The sequence below is a fragment of the Camellia sinensis genome, unplaced genomic scaffold, assembly GCF_055761805.1.
Source record: "Camellia sinensis isolate YWXY unplaced genomic scaffold, ASM5576180v1 Unanchor2, whole genome shotgun sequence".
In the NCBI taxonomy this organism is placed as follows: Eukaryota; Viridiplantae; Streptophyta; class Magnoliopsida; order Ericales; family Theaceae; genus Camellia; species Camellia sinensis.
The window spans coordinates 18184796-18202940 of NW_028129079.1; the positions used below are offsets into that span (position 1 = coordinate 18184796).

General features: G+C 38.2%; 1 long non-coding RNA gene across 10 annotated transcripts; it reads right to left on the reverse strand.

Moving 5' to 3' along the window:
• Positions 1 to 420: 420 nt before the first annotated feature.
• Positions 421 to 16190, reverse strand: LOC114306633 (uncharacterized). Of its 10 annotated transcripts, none has more exons than XR_014358310.1 (9): positions 16010 to 16190; positions 5889 to 6006; positions 5538 to 5677; positions 5083 to 5182; positions 4478 to 4526; positions 3626 to 4140; positions 797 to 942; positions 600 to 672; positions 421 to 508 (listed from the first exon to the last, which is right to left on the reverse strand). It is a non-coding gene; the product is annotated as an uncharacterized LOC114306633 (long non-coding RNA). The 10 variants fall into 10 exon arrangements; XR_014358309.1 differs by having other exon boundaries at positions 794 to 942; XR_014358312.1 differs by lacking the exons at positions 421 to 508; positions 600 to 672 and having other exon boundaries at positions 694 to 942; positions 3626 to 3790; positions 4058 to 4140; positions 16010 to 16189.
• Positions 16191 to 18145: the final 1955 nt, after the last annotated feature.

The following is an 18145-nucleotide window of genomic DNA, read 5'->3' on the forward strand; positions in this document are numbered from 1 at the left end:
GGTTTTCTTCCTAGAACAACACTAAATTCCCTTGTTACAAACAAATATCACCATTAGCCAATCAAATCGACGAATCGAAAACTGAGCACAACACAGACCAAATAAGGGTATAGTTTCAAAATTCAAACAAGTTATTTTGATAAGCCAAAGTCATCAATGAGTCTCTTTTTAGTCTTTAGAACAAACAATTGGAGTGCTATAAATTTTCAAACTTTCTTCTACACCCAAGAAAATGGGAAAAAATATAAAAATAAAAATCATTAAACAACACACAATAAAATCATCAAAACTGAAGAGCTTGAACTGCTAATCTATAAGAAAGTTACAATTTTCATGCATTTGAATCACATTTTGTGCAGATCAAGCATTCATGAGCAATAAAGATTCTATAAAAATGAAGAAATTACAGAGACGAAGCATCTCACTATAACTCCCATCGATTTCCTATCATGGTCAAACTCAAGAGTGGCAATCCATCTTTCAATCTTACTCCACGTCCGACAACAACCTTCAACTTCATAAAATTAAATGGTACACATTAGCAGCCACGTAAACATATTTAGTAAACAACAAAAACATAAGTTATAATTGTAACTTACGTAGAACATCACCATAACCTTTAGATGTACCAGAATCCAATCCATCAAGAAGTCCCATTTTCTCAACCATAACCTGAAAAAACATAAACACTCATGATGAGAAAATTGCTTTAGCTCAATATTTATTGCTTTGCAGCAACTTCAAAGGATTGGAGCTTCATGAGGAGCTTCAATAGGAAAAAAATGGAAGTAACCACTTGAAAGGATTGGAGCTTCATGAGGAGCTTCAGTGTGGGGTATATGCTAATCATATCAATGATTCGAATATGACCTCAGCAACTCTTGTTACTCTCCTGGTTCAACAATGGATACCTTGCAATGAATTAGCTCATCATGCATGTATCTGGAGGAAGCAACAATATTAGTAAAGATAAGAATACAACTACTCTGTTTTTTATTACAAGTATAGGAAAAGAAATGCAAAACAATTTCTGAGCATTGATAGAAATTGAATAAATGAGGTCCAACTGCAAATAAAAATAGATTGAATATCTTCCAATGAAGCAGAAACGATATTGTAAAGATTAAAAAAAAAAAAACTAAAGAACAAAAGCAACCTCACATAAACACCACCACAAATTTGAACATAATGGGCATGCTAGGGGACAGAAACAAAAGAAGATATTGCTTCTGTGAACATCCTGCAGAAAACGAGGACACAAAATTATGTCCATGATTGATTAAAAGCATAGCTTCTAAGAAATATTCCCAATTATATACTTATCACCACGAGAAGTTAAAATTAAATCATACAACTGGCACCAATATTCTCTCTAACTCTTGCTTTATAGTACCTTTAAATTTGAAAGTTTATTGTTTATACTTCTTCCCCTTCTGCGCATTTAAGCATGGCTTCAGTTGATTGTAGTCTTGAAGCTGAGAACCGTCAAATGAAGTGAAGCATTGAAGAAGTTAAGAGTTGAGAAGTTAACAAAATGATCATTTATTTACATTTCAGTTTGAATTTATATTGTAGCTATTCTTCATAATGGAAAGTAAAGCTGATTTTATCTTTTTCTTTCCACTATTGAAAATCTTTTTGAAAATAATTGAAAACTTAAAGTTTGGGAACAAAGGGAAATAGAACTCCACCACTGTTAAAAAGGAGAACTATTATTTTAAAGAGAAACAGAACTCCACTACTCTTTAGTTTATAACTAGTACAAAAGCAACGTCAAGTGTAAAAAGAACTGGAACATAGACCCTCCTTATAGAAGATGAGCCAACCCTCAATTTTAATTTTTTTAAGTCCAGTGCTTCATGTGGAGAAATTATGGTATTAGAATATTTTATTTTACTCCTTTTTGACATTGTAATTGTAACTCTAATTGAGACCCTTCATATTTCAATATAATAATCTTCTCCCTTACATACAAGGACACCTAGCTTTATTACCTAAAGAAGAATGTCAGGGTAGTATAACACATGACCCCCGTGGGTAGTATAACGCATGACCCTTGTGAAAGAAACTCCTATTTTCTACAAAAATAGGGCGCATCAATGAACATGGTTAAAAATTATCAATGTGCACTTTAGGTTGAAGATTTGGGAAAAAAATAAGAAAGCAAGATGCAAAAATGTTCTTGGTTGACTTTAAAATAGAGGAAAATAAAAATAAAGGTCACTTTTTTTTATATAGATCAAGATGTATCTGGCAGAAATGTTGCACTTAGAGGAGTCAAAAACAATTAGAAAAAGTAATCCACAAAGAAAAGCTAAGTCATTATACATGATCTAGACCCCCAAAAAAAAAAAGAAAAAAGAAAAAGATTCATCATAAAGAAAAAGCAAAAGTCCAGTTGTTCATTTGTTCTGCAAAAGGAAGGTATTCGAGGCTAGAAAGTGGTCCGTTAGCATTCTCAAGAACTCTCTGTCACTAACTCGCACCAAACCTCGCATCAATCATCATGTTTATAGCCTAGACTGTGGATCATGTGCCAAGAATTATGCCCCGAGAATAAATAAAGATAAGATTAGACAACTAACTACTAAGAATATCAACCAAAAATTGGGTTAGATTAGATGCTCATTGCAAACAGCCTATAACACTCGTGCTGTGAGGGGTTGTGTATTTTTTAATGCTCAGATTTACTGCAGGGATGTATTACGGAGGCTGGAGGACCAAGGCGTTAGGCCGAATCACGTATTTCTGTGTTCTTTGTGTTTGATTTATTTTATTTATTGTTTTGTGGATTTGGAACATTCAATTATCACATAAGAACTCAAAAGACACACAAATGGCATGATATTTGTAGACAGGTGGCACCACACATGTGAGAAGGTATTCATTTTCAATTTTTTTTTTCTTTTTCATACATTTAATGGATGTATTTTCTATATTTTTCATCCTTAAAAGAAATTTTTGAATACCTTGAGTTGCTTGGATTATCAATTGTCACCTTCGAAAAAAAATAAAAAATCAACATCTTGAGCTGATTAGAATGCTATTTTTATCCCTCAAAAATATAATCGAACACCTTAGTTGTTGATGTGAGCTCATAACACCAAATATTGATTGCCCTTTTTATTTTTATGTCCAGTCAACCCTACTCAAAGTTTAGAATAAATTAGAATTGGTACTTAAAAAATTGGCAGAGCAATGATGATAATATCATCTCAAATACAAATCCCATTTAACAAATTGCTCATTTTGAGATTTTGGATCATCTGATTTAGGATTTTTGGAATAAAAGATCCTATAAAATAAAAAATTTGAAGGAAAGTTCAAAAAAAAATGTTTGTAGACAATACAGAGAACGCATTTTGGTTCCATTAACAGAAGATATCACAATTTATATAACTCAAAAATTGCAAAAAAAAAAAAAAAACTAGAGTAGAGAGAGAGACAGAGAGAGAGAGAGAAAGAGAGAGAGAGAGAGAGAGAGAGAGCCATTTTGGTTCCATTAACAGAAGATATCACAATTTATATAACTCAAAAATTGCAAAAAAATAATAATAATAAAATAAAGTAGAGAGAGAGAGAGAGAGAGAGAGAGAGAGAGAGAGAGAGAGAGAGAGAGGCTCACAAGAAAGGAAACTAGTAGAAAGTCTCCACTCCAAGGCATTCAATCAGAGACAACCGCACAGACCCGAAGTAAAGCAATAAGGTGAGCCTGCACAAGCTTCACCACTAACATGAAACAAGTAGGCCTTATTGATTGAGCCAAAATCTACAAATGGGGTCCCTGCACCTAGTGAAACATAAGTGACATGAACTACACATTATATCACCAAAGGGCCAAAATAGACCTAAGAAAAGTATTCAAAATAATCTCCATTATAAAACAAACATATGCGAACCCTCTGTTGAGATTAAAATGCATTAGAAAGCACCAAAATGTATGGTTGATAGCTAAAACAAAATCAAGTTATTAATGAATGTCAATAAACTAAATTTTACTGATAAAAGGGGCCTTAAAATCATTTGGCGTGATTTATAACAAGAAACAGGCTCATACTTTCATCAAATTCATGTCAATGCAAACACCTCCATGAGGTGATAATGTATGACCCTCGAGTGATGTGGCTCCACCATAGGGACCTGCTCATCAAATTAAACCAGAAAATAAATTATAAAAAAAATAAAAGAAAAGTTCAAATAAATAAGCCAGTTGTCAAAATTATTTATAGTGAATATGTATATGTTAAATAAAAACAACCATTATATTTGGTTCTTTTCTGCATTTCAAATTTGGATTTTCATGCCTAATGAATGGATACAAATAATTATCAGTTTGAACAATCCAATAGCCCAAAACTCAAATGCGTAAAAGAAGAGTTACCCATTCACATTATATATTAGCGACTGAAAAACAATAAGAAACAATTGAAAGAAAAAGAGAAAAATCAGACAACCCTCAAAAGCAAGGAGCTCAGACCTTATACTTGTTACAAGATTTGACTATCTTGGACACTTCCTCTGCATTCCTACTTGCACAAACTACAGGTAAGGTGCATTTTGGAGAGAAAACTAGGATACACTACACAATGTACTACTGAGCAGACCACAAAAAAATGGAGAAAAGGACTACTAAAAAATAGCTTGATGAACCATCTTTACAATAGACAGTCATATCCCGTATCTCATATTTGTGATAACAACCAAACTAACACCAAGGACTGCATGTGTTATTTCAAGTTAGATGAAAATTCTATGGACATCATGAAATGTTGAAGTAATAGCCTATGAATCAATAATGAACAAATTCAAGACACAAGTGAAATCTATGTCCACTATCAATAGCTAAAATAGGAACTGCATCATACATAGATTTTCTCAAGAGTAGATGAAAACAAAAGCAACATATCAATTATGAGCATTCAGTGAACAAATAAAATGTCGCGTTTCTTTTGAATGCACGAGCTCATGGTGTAAACTGGGACCAACACAACAAAAATGGAAAATAACGAAAATAAATACAAGTGCCGAATTATAAAAATAAACAAAATTATAGTTTCCAAGTTAAAAAAAGCCCAATCTCACCTTGGAAAAACTGCCACATCAGGGATATTCACTGCTTTGTGGAAGCTATTTTGTGGTTTCCCATGAAGTACCTCTCATCAAAATCCATTGTCATATTATCCTGCATAATGAAATGTGTCCATTCCCAACAGAATATTAAACATCTACTAAAGCACTTTATATTTCAATTCAAAAGTAATAATAATAATAAAAATAATCAATGCTATTTTGATTGCTGAGGATTGTAGAAAATTATGAGAATAATCATTTGTGAAGTAAATATGGCAAATTCTCAATAGAATATGACAAAGTAAACAGACAATTCATCATTAGATTTACAAATTATCCACGAAAATCAAAACCCTTGTAACTAGCTCCCCTTAACGCATAATTCATCATTAGATTACAGATTCTCAGCCACAAAATTGAAAAAGAAAATTCAGAAAAATCAAAACCCTTGTAACTAGCTTCCTTACATTTCATCAATTGAGATGAAGAATGAAGTTGAGAACAAATCACGGTTGTGCAGCCAAGAATTTCAACACTAGGAAATTTCCGAACAAGGGCTTTCTTCTGAGCCATCTTCCTTAGGAGGACTGGGATCAACTTAACAAATCTGACCAAATTTGTCAAAAGTAATTCATACCACAACGTTAGATTAAAAAACAAAACTAGAAAAATGGAGAAAGATAAGTGAAATTCATCAACAACACATGCTTGAACTCAATAATGACAATAATAAATAAATAAATAATGAAAACCGAACTTTGTAGCATTATTTTCAAATTACAAGAAGAAGAAGAAGAAGAAGAAACGTCGAAACTAACCTGTTAGGGCTGCAAGTCGAAGCTATGTTGAAGAAGAAGAAGAATCGAAGCTCTGTTCAAGAATAAAAGTCACAACTTCTATTTACCCTAAACCGATTGATGTCGAACAACTTTAGGGCTATGCGAGAAAAACATAGATAGATATTAGATAGCTTCAAAGATTCATTCACCCAAAAAAAAAAAAAGCTTCAAAGATTCAGAAAATAGTTTCAAAGATTCAGAAAATAACTTCAAAGTGTTGAGGCATTGGCTTCAATTTCCTTATGCCTCATCACGAATTACCTCAAATTTGGACAAAGAGGACTGAGAAGAGGCACTGCGTGTAACACCCTCAAAATAATAACATTAAACCCAACAAATAAGACGAGCGTTGATAGATAAACTAACCACCTTCTATCATTCATAGAATTCCATTACATAAGTATTACATGTTAATCTCATAACAAAATGCCCTACGGGCTTACATCTTTCCAAGTTAACACTTGGTTACAACAAAGAGTTCTAACTCGTTTACACATTAAGCCCTTGGCTTGAAATTACATGTAATACATCAAAAGTACAACAGCAAAACTATGCCCGCCACTAGCCTCCCAGCTTTGTCCTTGGAGGTGGCATGCTTCCTGTACCTGAAAATGATATTCCCATATAGGGTGAGCCACAGCCCAGTAGAAATACACTAAACCAACCATGGACAATGACTAAAACATTAGCAATTGATAGTTGGTCAACACTGATACAATCACATAAATTACATATTTATGTCAACGACTTACAAGTCCCAATTACTTTTCATTTTCCCTTTTTCAACAGATAAGCATGCTAGCTCTATCATCATTTCCACAGACATGTATAAAAACTATATCTCACATTCAGATAAGCATAAAAGCTATATCCACATTCTCAACAGATATGTATATCAACAATATCCACAGATAAGCATACAAGCTGTATCCACACTCTACAACAGATATGTATATCAACAATATCCACAGATAAGCATACAAGCTGTATCCACACTCTACAACAGATATGTATATCAACAATATCCACAGATAAGCATACAAGCTGTATCCACACTCTACAACAGATATGTATATCAACAATATCCACAGATAAGCATACAAGCTGTATCCACACTTCACTTCACAAAGATAAGCATATGAGCTCTATCTTCACTTCTCTAGACAAGCATATGAGCTCTGTCTACGGAGTACATCCCCTATCTCCTCCAAATACCTATCCGGTTTAGAGGTACATCCCCTATCTTCCCCTAAACCGCGGAGTACATCCCCTATCTCCTCCTCTACACATAACGTATATAAACACATTGGTTCTATATACAATCACACAATACATACAATTAATGTACTCTATCAACCGTCAAGTTCCATGACACATTCCATTGATTAGTTTCCGTTTACCTAATCATCATGCATTGTCTACAACAATCTCGACTATCCTCCACCGATAGCCCAAAGCAGTTATTTCTAAAACAGAAAATAAATGCACAAATGGATATTCAATCAACATTTCATTTCCTCTTTTCTCACCAATTAATTATCCCAATTAATTAAACAATGTAATTAGGTCAATTCCCATAATTAACATTTCAACCCTTAGGTCCCATTTTCATCAATGATTCAACAATCATTCCATTTTTCTATGCCAAACATGCATCTAGGTTTATTATGAATAAAACCCCAACCTTTGTAAAAATTACACAAAAGCCCCAAACCTTTACAAGATTACCAAACCAAGCCCAACATCTCAAAATACCAAAATTTAAAGACAAAACCCATAGAGAGGAGTAGGTTATCCCTACCTCAAATTCGGAGCTCCAAGGGAGAAGAAGACAAAACTCAACGTGCTCCAAAACCCGAGATTTTCAGATTAAAATGAAGCCCTCGACGATCAACAACTTTTTTGTAAAGGCCAAAGGTGAGTAAATCACTCCTACTAGATCAAAACCTAGAGAGAAGGTAGTATCTAGAGAGAAAGACTCAACAATGGTGTTTTTGGAAAAGTAAGAGAGAGAAGAGAAAGTGAAAAAGTGATTTGAAAAGTCACAATTTCGGAACTTAAACCCAGTCTCCCGCTCGAGCGTAAAACACCCCGCTCGAGCGGCCACTCACAGACTTCCGCTCGAGCGGCCAACCTCCCGCTCGAGCGCAGAATGCACTCGCCCAGCACTTTTGCAGAACCAGGCCTCCGCTCGAGCTCCCAACCCTACGCTCGAGCTCACAACACTGCACAACAAGATACTGGATGGATGTAATCTACGCTCGAGCTCCAACACCTCCGCTCGAGCGTACAGGCCAAAAATCTGGGCAACTAGTTTTGGTTTCTAAACTCAACCAACCTGTAACAAACCCGCTCAACACATCCTATAACTCAAATACAAAGTAAGAAAGGATGTAAACAAGATAATAAACAACTACCAACATCCACGGACACATGTCCGGATCACTATACAACAAGGGTAAACCCGAGATCGCTATAACCTCCCCCCCTTAAAGAATTTCGTCCCCGAAATTAAACACAAGTTTTCAAAAAAACAAGTTCTCCTCCATTTTAAACATTCAACAATTCGACCCATTACCGGTCATCCCATCCCTTAAACAAGAGACATATCACAATATGTAAACAACATATGTACTTTCAACATGCATCAACATTATGCACTATCCTTCCAATTTCAACAATATATTCAACAGATATAATGTTACATTCAACTTCCATATGAGGCAAGTTCCAAAACATACTACCAATAATCAAAACATTCTCAATGTTTCACAACTTAAGACATATATAAAAGTTCTTAAGTTCAACAAAATGTAAAATTCAAATACAAAATTACATATCAATAAACAAGTCCGGATATTTCTCACGGACTCCTAACTCACGTTCCCAAGTGGCTTCTTCCACTCCGTGATGTTTCCACAAGACTTTCACCAAAGGAATGGTCTTGCCACGCAGGACTTGATCCCGCCTATCCAAGACCCGAACCGGTCTCTCCTCATACGAGGCATCCTCATCTACCTCTAAATCAGTCCAATCCAACACATGTGATGGATCTGGCTCATACTTCCGAAGCATACTCACATGAAACACATCATGCACTCCGGACAACTGCGGCGGTAAGGCTAACCGATAAGCAACCTCACCTATCCTCTCAAGGATCTCAAAAGGACCTATAAACCGAGGGGATAACTTCCCACTCTTCCCAAACCTCATCAGGCCTCGTCTAGGTGATATCTTCAGAAAGACATGGTCACCTACCTCAAACGCCAAAGGTCTCCTCCTACGGTCGGCATAACTCTTTTGTCGACTCTGGGCTGTAACAAGCCTCCTACGGATAAGTTCAACTTTCTCCGTCGTCTCCCTAACCAACTCCGGACCCAACAAAGGTGCATCACCCACCTCGGCCCAACAAACTGGAGACCTACACGGTCGGCCATACAAGGCCTCAAACGGTGCCATACCGACGCTAGACTGAAAACTGTTGTTGTAGGCAAACTCTACCAATGGCAAGTGCCTCTCCCACGTCCCACTGAAATCCAGGACACAACCCCGAAGCATATCCTCGAGGATCTGAATAGTACGCTCGGACTGCCCGTCAGTCTGAGGATGATAAGCCGTACTAAAGGTCAACTTAGTGCCCAACGCACTCTGCAAACTCTGCCACAACCTAGCAGTAAAACGAGGATCTCTATCTGAGACGATCGTCACTGGGACCCCATGCAATCGCACTACGTCCCGAACATACGCATCGGCAAGATGATCTACCGAATCTCTCACGCGCATAGGAATAAAGTGCGCCGACTTAGTCAACCGGTCTACAATCACCCAAATAGCATCACTACCCCGCTGAGTCCTCGGAAGACCTACAACGAAGTCCATAGTGACATGTTCCCACTTCCACTCGGCAATAGGCAAGGGTTGCAACAAACCCGCTGGCCTCTGATGCTCGGCCTTCACTTGCTGGCAAGTAAGGCACTTCGATACGAAAACAGCCACATCTCTTTTCATACCCCGCCACCAAAACTGGCGACCCAAATCCTGATACATCTTAGTACCTCCCGGATGCACCGCAAGGCGCGAATGGTGAAACTCTCGGAGTACTTCCTCTCGGCAAGACTCCGGTACAAACAAACGGTTTCGGTATCTCACACTCAGGTCGGGATACACCGTCAAACCCTTCTCAACTTTCCCACTGGAGATCTTCTCTCGGAGGGATTCTACCTCAAGGTCACCTCTCTGTGCCTCTAACACTCTAGTCACAAGTGTAGGCTGTGCAACAACAGAAAACAAGGCCGCAGCCTCAACAGATTCGCCCAGTAGCAAATCAAACTCGCCAAGTGCTCCCAACATCACCCATTCCCGGATGGCTATACAAGCTACATCACTAATGGTTTTCCTACTAAGGGCATCGGCCACAACATTGGCCTTTCCCGGATGATAATGCAACTCAAAATCATAATCCTCGATGAACTCCATCCATCTTCTCTGCCTCAGATTCAAGTCTCTCTGTGTAAACAGATACTTCAAACTCTTATGATCCGAGAATACCTCGAACCTCTCACCATAAAGGTAGTGCCTCCAGACTTTCAAGGCAAAGATCACAGCTGCTAACTCTAGGTCATGTGTGGGGTAATTCTTCTCGTGTATTTTCAACTGACGTGAGCCATAAGCTACCACTTTCCCCTCTTGCATCAACACACAACCCAAACCCTCTCGTGAGGCATCACAATAAACCGCATAACCCAACCCTCTCTCCGGAATAATCAATACCGGAGCGGTGGTCAATCTAACTTTCAACACTTGGAACGACTTTTCACAAGTCTCACTCCACACAAACTTGATTCCCTTCCGAGTCAGTCTAGTCAACGGTGACGCTAACCTGGAGAAATCTTTCACAAACCGACGGTAATACCCAGCTAATCCCAAAAAACTGCGGATCTCAAACACACTCTTAGGCTGTGCCCAATCTTGCACTGCCTCAACCTTGGATGTATCAACAGACACCCCTTCCCCGGATACCACGTGGCCTAAGAATTTGACTTCCCTCAGCCAGAACTCACACTTCCCAAACTTGGCATACAGCCTATGGGCTCTAAGTAACTCAAGCACCACTCTCAAGTGTGCCTCGTGCTCCTCCTCAGAAGACGAATAGATAAGGATGTCGTCCACGAAGACAACCACAAATCGGTCTAAGAACTCCCGGAAAATCCGGTTCATCAAGTCCATAAAGACTGCCGGTGCATTGGTAAGCCCGAATGGCATCACCAAAAACTCATAATGGCCATACCGCGTACGGAATGCCGTCTTCGGAATATCTTCCTCCCTGACCCTCAACTGATGGTAACCCGATCTCAAGTCTATCTTAGAGAAACAACGGGAACCCTTCAACTGGTCAAACAAATCATCTATACGGGGCATAGGGTACTTATTCTTAACCGTAGCCCGATTCAACTTCCGGTAGTCTATACACAATCTCAAGGCACCATCTTTCTTTTTAACAAAGAGTGCTGGTGCTCCCCACGGTGAAACACTAGGGCGAACAAAGCCCTTATCGAGCAATTCCTGGAGCTGAACTTTCAACTCAACCAACTCTGCTGGAGCAAAACGGTAAGGTGCCATAGAAATCGGCGCCGTACCAGGCACTAAATCAATAGAGAACTCTATCTCTCGGTGAGGTGGCAAACTAACAAGATCTTCGGGAAAGACATCCGAATACTCACAAACCACCCTCGGTAACACAACCAGGGTCTCACCACTCTCACCACTCTCACAGCTAGCAAGTAGACTACTAAGCTCACTTCGCCCTCGCGAATCAAACCCCGGTGGCAAAACACTACCAACCCGGTCTCCCAAGAAATGGAACCACTCCCCGCTCAAGGTACACAACGTGACCCTCTGGCGGTAGCAATCAATAACAGCCCGGTATGACGATAACCAGTCCATACCCAAAATAACATCAAAACCCTTCATGGGCATGACAACAAACGGAAAAGGAAGCCTATAGTCGGCGACCTCTATATCACATCCTCTAACACCCTGTTTCAGGATCAACTCACCGCCCAAAGGCGATACCACACAAATAGGAGATGCTAACTGTGCTAACTCCAATTCCAAAACAGATGCAAATGCAGCAGATACAAAAGAATGAGATGCACCCGTGTCTATCAACACATTAGCAACTGAGTTGCAAAACAGAAAAGTACCTCTCACTACTGATGGAGCCGGTACTAAATCCTGCGCGGTAACAGCATACACGCGCCCCGTAGGCCCCTGGTCTACCTGCTCACCTCTCGGAGCAAAAGACTGCTGCACAGACTGGGATGACGAAGCTCCCGGATTGGCCCTCGAGGCCTGCACAGACTGAGCTGGCTGAAAACCCTGCGTCTGCCTAGAACCAGACGCTCCCGAAGTGGCACTCAACTGTGGGCAAAACCTCTTCATGTGCCCAGGTTGTCCACACTGATAACAAATCAAGAGCTGCCCCCTGCCCAAACTCTGACTCGGCGGTCTAGCTGAAGAAGAAGCAGCTTTCTGACCCCCACCCTTCTGCGGGCAAACAGAAACCTTGTGACCCAGCTGGCCACACTTGTAACAAGTGAATTCTCCCTGACTGCCTCTCCCCGAGCCTACACTAGGCACTGGAAAGGTCGATCTAGAGACTGCACCCTGAGACTGCTGAGAGTTAGAACCCCTCTGCCTCCTGCCATCACTCTGACTATCCTGGCTCCTCTTGGAGCCTCTCTGACCCTCATCCTCCTCCTGCATCATAAGCTCCATATGAGCTGCAGCATCCACTAGGTGTCTATACTCTCGAATGTAAGACCCACCAATTCTCAACTTGAGGCCCCGCCTCAACTTCCGCTCAAACTCATAACAACGGCGTTCCTCAGACGCCACCAGTTCAGGTGCAAACCTAGACAGACTGGTAAAAGTAGCCTCAAACTCGGCCACTGACAAGCCCTGCTGATTAAGCCGGCTAAACTGATCCCTCAGCTTCTCCCTAGCTGCTGCTGATAAAAACCTCTCCTGAAAAGCATTCACAAACGCCTCCCAAGTACCACCAACACGAGCTTTCTCGTACTTCCACCATTGACCCGCATCTCCCTTCAGCTGGAAGGATGCCAAGGTCACTTTCAGTGCTCCGTCCTCGATGCCAAGCATCTCAAACGTCTTCGTTGTCTGTTCGAGCCATTCATCTGCCTTAAGCGGCTCTTTAGGATCCCCGATAAACTCGTCCGGATTACACCGAAAGAACTCCCTCTTCAAGAAGGAAGGCCCTGTCTCAGCTGCCTGATTCCCAGCTCTAAGAATACCTAAAGCTCCTGCTATCTCTCTGGCCAAGGCACCCATAGCCTGTTGACCCACTGGCTCGGCCACATTAGCCTGCCCAACTCCCTCCTGCACTGCCGGAATCTCACCCGGTAACGGTACTTCCTGCCTCGCAGGTCTACCACGCCTAGCACCTCTTCCTCGTCCTGACATCCTAATAAAGGCAACACAGAACGTTAGCACATTCATAGGTGTGCCGAAACTAATCACTCACGTCCTAATGCATGGACAACTGTAATTCACTCCACATAAGCACATAAACACATAAGCACTTACGAACTTCATTTCCGGATAATGATAGTCCCGAGACGTTACTAGAGTTCCGGTTAGAAACAGCATTGATCAAGTGCTTTTCCAACAAGACTCCCAGAAACTCAAGGATCCAATCAACATCCTAGAAATTAAATCCCATACCCACATAGTCACATAAGCATGTTATCAATTGAGCACATAGCATATGATACTACATCTAAGTCTCTATCAAGCGAGACAAACCCATTGTGATACTAATCACTTCCCACGTACCCAAAGTATTCGAACCCGGTACGCTCTGATACCAAGTTGTAACACCCTCAAAATAATAACATTAAACCCAACAAATAAGACGAGCGTTGATAGATAAACTAACCACCTTCTATCATTCATAGAATTCCATTACATAAGTATTACATGTTAATCTCATAACAAAATGCCCTACGGGCTTACAACTTTCCAAGTTAACACTTGGTTACAACAAAGAGTTCTAACTCGTTTACACATTAAGCCCTTGGCTTGAAATTACATGTAATACATCAAAAGTACAACAGCAAAACTATGCCCGCCACTAGCCTCCCAGCTTTGTCCTTGGAGGTGGCATGCTTCCTGTACCTGAAAATGATATTCCCATATAGGGTGAGCCACAGCCCAGTAGAAATACACTAAACCAACCATGGACAATGACTAAAACATTAGCAATTGATAGTTGGTCAACACTGATACAATCACATAAATTACATATTTATGTCAACGACTTACAAGTCCCAATTACTTTTCATTTTCCCTTTTTCAACAGATAAGCATGCTAGCTCTATCATCATTTCCACAGACATGTATAAAAACTATATCTCACATTCAGATAAGCATAAAAGCTATATCCACATTCTCAACAGATATGTATATCAACAATATCCACAGATAAGCATACAAGCTGTATCCACACTCTACAACAGATATGTATATCAACAATATCCACAGATAAGCATACAAGCTGTATCCACACTCTACAACAGATATGTATATCAACAATATCCACAGATAAGCATACAAGCTGTATCCACACTCTACAACAGATATGTATATCAACAATATCCACAGATAAGCATACAAGCTGTATCCACACTTCACTTCACAAAGATAAGCATATGAGCTCTATCTTCACTTCTCTAGACAAGCATATGAGCTCTGTCTACGGAGTACATCCCCTATCTCCTCCAAATACCTATCCGGTTTAGAGGTACATCCCCTATCTTCCCCTAAACCGCGGAGTACATCCCCTATCTCCTCCTCTACACATAACGTATATAAACACATTGGTTCTATATACAATCACACAATACATACAATTAATGTACTCTATCAACCGTCAAGTTCCATGACACATTCCATTGATTAGTTTCCGTTTACCTAATCATCATGCATTGTCTACAACAATCTCGACTATCCTCCACCGATAGCCCAAAGCAGTTATTTCTAAAACAGAAAATAAATGCACAAATGGATATTCAATCAACATTTCATTTCCTCTTTTCTCACCAATTAATTATCCCAATTAATTAAACAATGTAATTAGGTCAATTCCCATAATTAACATTTCAACCCTTAGGTCCCATTTTCATCAATGATTCAACAATCATTCCATTTTTCTATGCCAAACATGCATCTAGGTTTATTATGAATAAAACCCCAACCTTTGTAAAAATTACACAAAAGCCCCAAACCTTTACAAGATTACCAAACCAAGCCCAACATCTCAAAATACCAAAATTTAAAGACAAAACCCATAGAGAGGAGTAGGTTATCCCTACCTCAAATTCGGAGCTCCAAGGGAGAAGAAGACAAAACTCAACGTGCTCCAAAACCCGAGATTTTCAGATTAAAATGAAGCCCTCGACGATCAACAACTTTTTTGTAAAGGCCAAAGGTGAGTAAATCACTCCTACTAGATCAAAACCTAGAGAGAAGGTAGTATCTAGAGAGAAAGACTCAACAATGGTGTTTTTGGAAAAGTAAGAGAGAGAAGAGAAAGTGAAAAAGTGATTTGAAAAGTCACAATTTCGGAACTTAAACCCAGTCTCCCGCTCGAGCGTAAAACACCCCGCTCGAGCGGCCACTCACAGACTTCCGCTCGAGCGGCCAACCTCCCGCTCGAGCGCAGAATGCACTCGCCCAGCACTTTTGCAGAACCAGGCCTCCGCTCGAGCTCCCAACCCTACGCTCGAGCTCACAACACTGCACAACAAGATACTGGATGGATGTAATCTACGCTCGAGCTCCAACACCTCCGCTCGAGCGTACAGGCCAAAAATCTGGGCAACTAGTTTTGGTTTCTAAACTCAACCAACCTGTAACAAACCCGCTCAACACATCCTATAACTCAAATACAAAGTAAGAAAGGATGTAAACAAGATAATAAACAACTACCAACATCCACGGACACATGTCCGGATCACTATACAACAAGGGTAAACCCGAGATCGCTATACTGCGATACAAAGAATAATGTAATTACATACCTGACAAAGGAAAAAAAGGAGGCCGATGGAAGTAATAGTAGCCGACGGAAGCACTGGTCGCCGACGAACTTCAGTCGATGACGGAGAAAATGGTTATGCTATTCTCCATATGTGTCTCTTCATTTTTATTTCTTTTAATTTTGATAGTGCTGGTGTTGTTTTGGATTTTTTATTTTTTTTTTGGGGGTTAATTTGCCGCTAAATTTTTCATTTTAGCGCTCAAAATTTTTATTTTGGCACTATTATTATTATTATTATTATTATTATTATTATGAGCCATGATAGAGACCTCCTCGAATCACTACCTCTACCACTCCATACACACGTTGCGGGTGGTGATTGGAGGAGGAAAAAAAAAATGTAACCAATGAGAGAGAGAGAGAAGGGGTGGGGGAAAATGGGGCCTGAAACATTTTTGTATTATTATTATTTTGTTTCCTGATCATACCTTTCACGACAGCAATTGCGTGTCGTGGAAAGCATAATATTTTAAACGGCTGGCTTTTGTACATCGTGGAAAGTGTAATTTTTAACGATTGACTTTTTGTGTGTCGTGAAATGTTCAATATTTTTATAGTTAATGTATCAACGGCATGCCATATGCATGTTATAAAAAGTTTTATTATTTACGGCTAACATTGCAAGCCTTAAAAAAGTCATTGTTATTAGCATTCACGACCCACACAATAGACACGTCGTGGTTGAAAAATTATTTACGACATGCCAAAAAAACAAGCCGTAAAAGTGAGAAACCACGGCTTGTATTTACTGTATGTCATTGATGTGAAGCCGTAAAAACTCAGTTTTGTTGTAGTGGGTTAAAATATATATATATATATAATCACACTTAATTAAAAAGTGACATAAAAAATAAATATTATCGCACTCAATTAAATTAAGTGTGATTAAAATATCAATCTAATTTTTTTTTATCACACTTCTAATAAAAGTGAGATATTTTCATTTATCAAAGTGTGATCTTTAATTATTTTTGTAATAGTGATATAATCACACTTTAATTAGAAGGTGTGACTAAAAAATATATAAATAATCACACTTTAATTAGAATGTGTGATTAAAAAATATATATATAATCACACTTTAATTAAAAAGTGTGATTAAAAAGTAGTAGTGTATATATAATCACACTTTAATTAAAAAGTGTGATTAAAAAATATATAAATAATCACACTTTAATTAGAATGTGTGATTAAAAATATATATATATATATAATCACACTTGTTTAAAAAGTGTGATTAAAAAGTAGTAGTGTATATATAATCACACTTTAATTAGAAGGTGTGATTAAAAAATATATATATAATCACACTTAATTGAAAAGTGACATAAAAAAATAAATATTATCACACTCAATCAAATTAAGTGTGATTAAGATATCAATCTAATTTTTTTTATCACACTTTCAATAAAAGTGAGATCTTTTTTTTAGTCAAAGTGTGATCTTTAACTATTTTTGTAGTAGTGACTATACCGTAACGATTTATTTGGAAATTAAATAAAAAAGGAAGTTGAATAGAAAAGGAAGTTGAATAGAAAAGGAAATTGAATAAAAATGGAAGTTGAATAAAAATAAAATTGGAAGTTGCATAAAATTAAAAATGGAAGTTCATTCAAGAAACAATTATATCTTAACGATCTATTTGGAAAATAAGTAAAAAAGGAAGTTGAATAGAAAAAGAAATTGGAGAAAAATGGAAGATGAATAAAAATAAAAAAGAAAGTTGCATATAATTAACAATGGAAGTTCATTCAAGAAACCACTATACCTTAACGATCTATTTGGAAATTAAATAAAAAAGTAAGTTGAATAGAAAAGGTAATTCAATAAAAATGAAAGTTGAATAAAATTAAAAATGGAAGTTGCATAAAATTAAAAATGGAAGTTCATTCAAGAAACCACTATACCTTAACGATCTATTTGGAAATTAAATAAAAAAAGGTAGTTGAGTAGAAAAGGAAATTGCATAAAAGTGGAAGATGAATTAAAATAAAAAAGGAAGTAGCATAAAATTAACAATGGAAGTTCATTCAAGAAACCACTATACCTTAACGATCTATTTTGAAATTAAATAAAAATAGAAGTTGAATAGAAAAGGTAATTGAATAAAAATGAA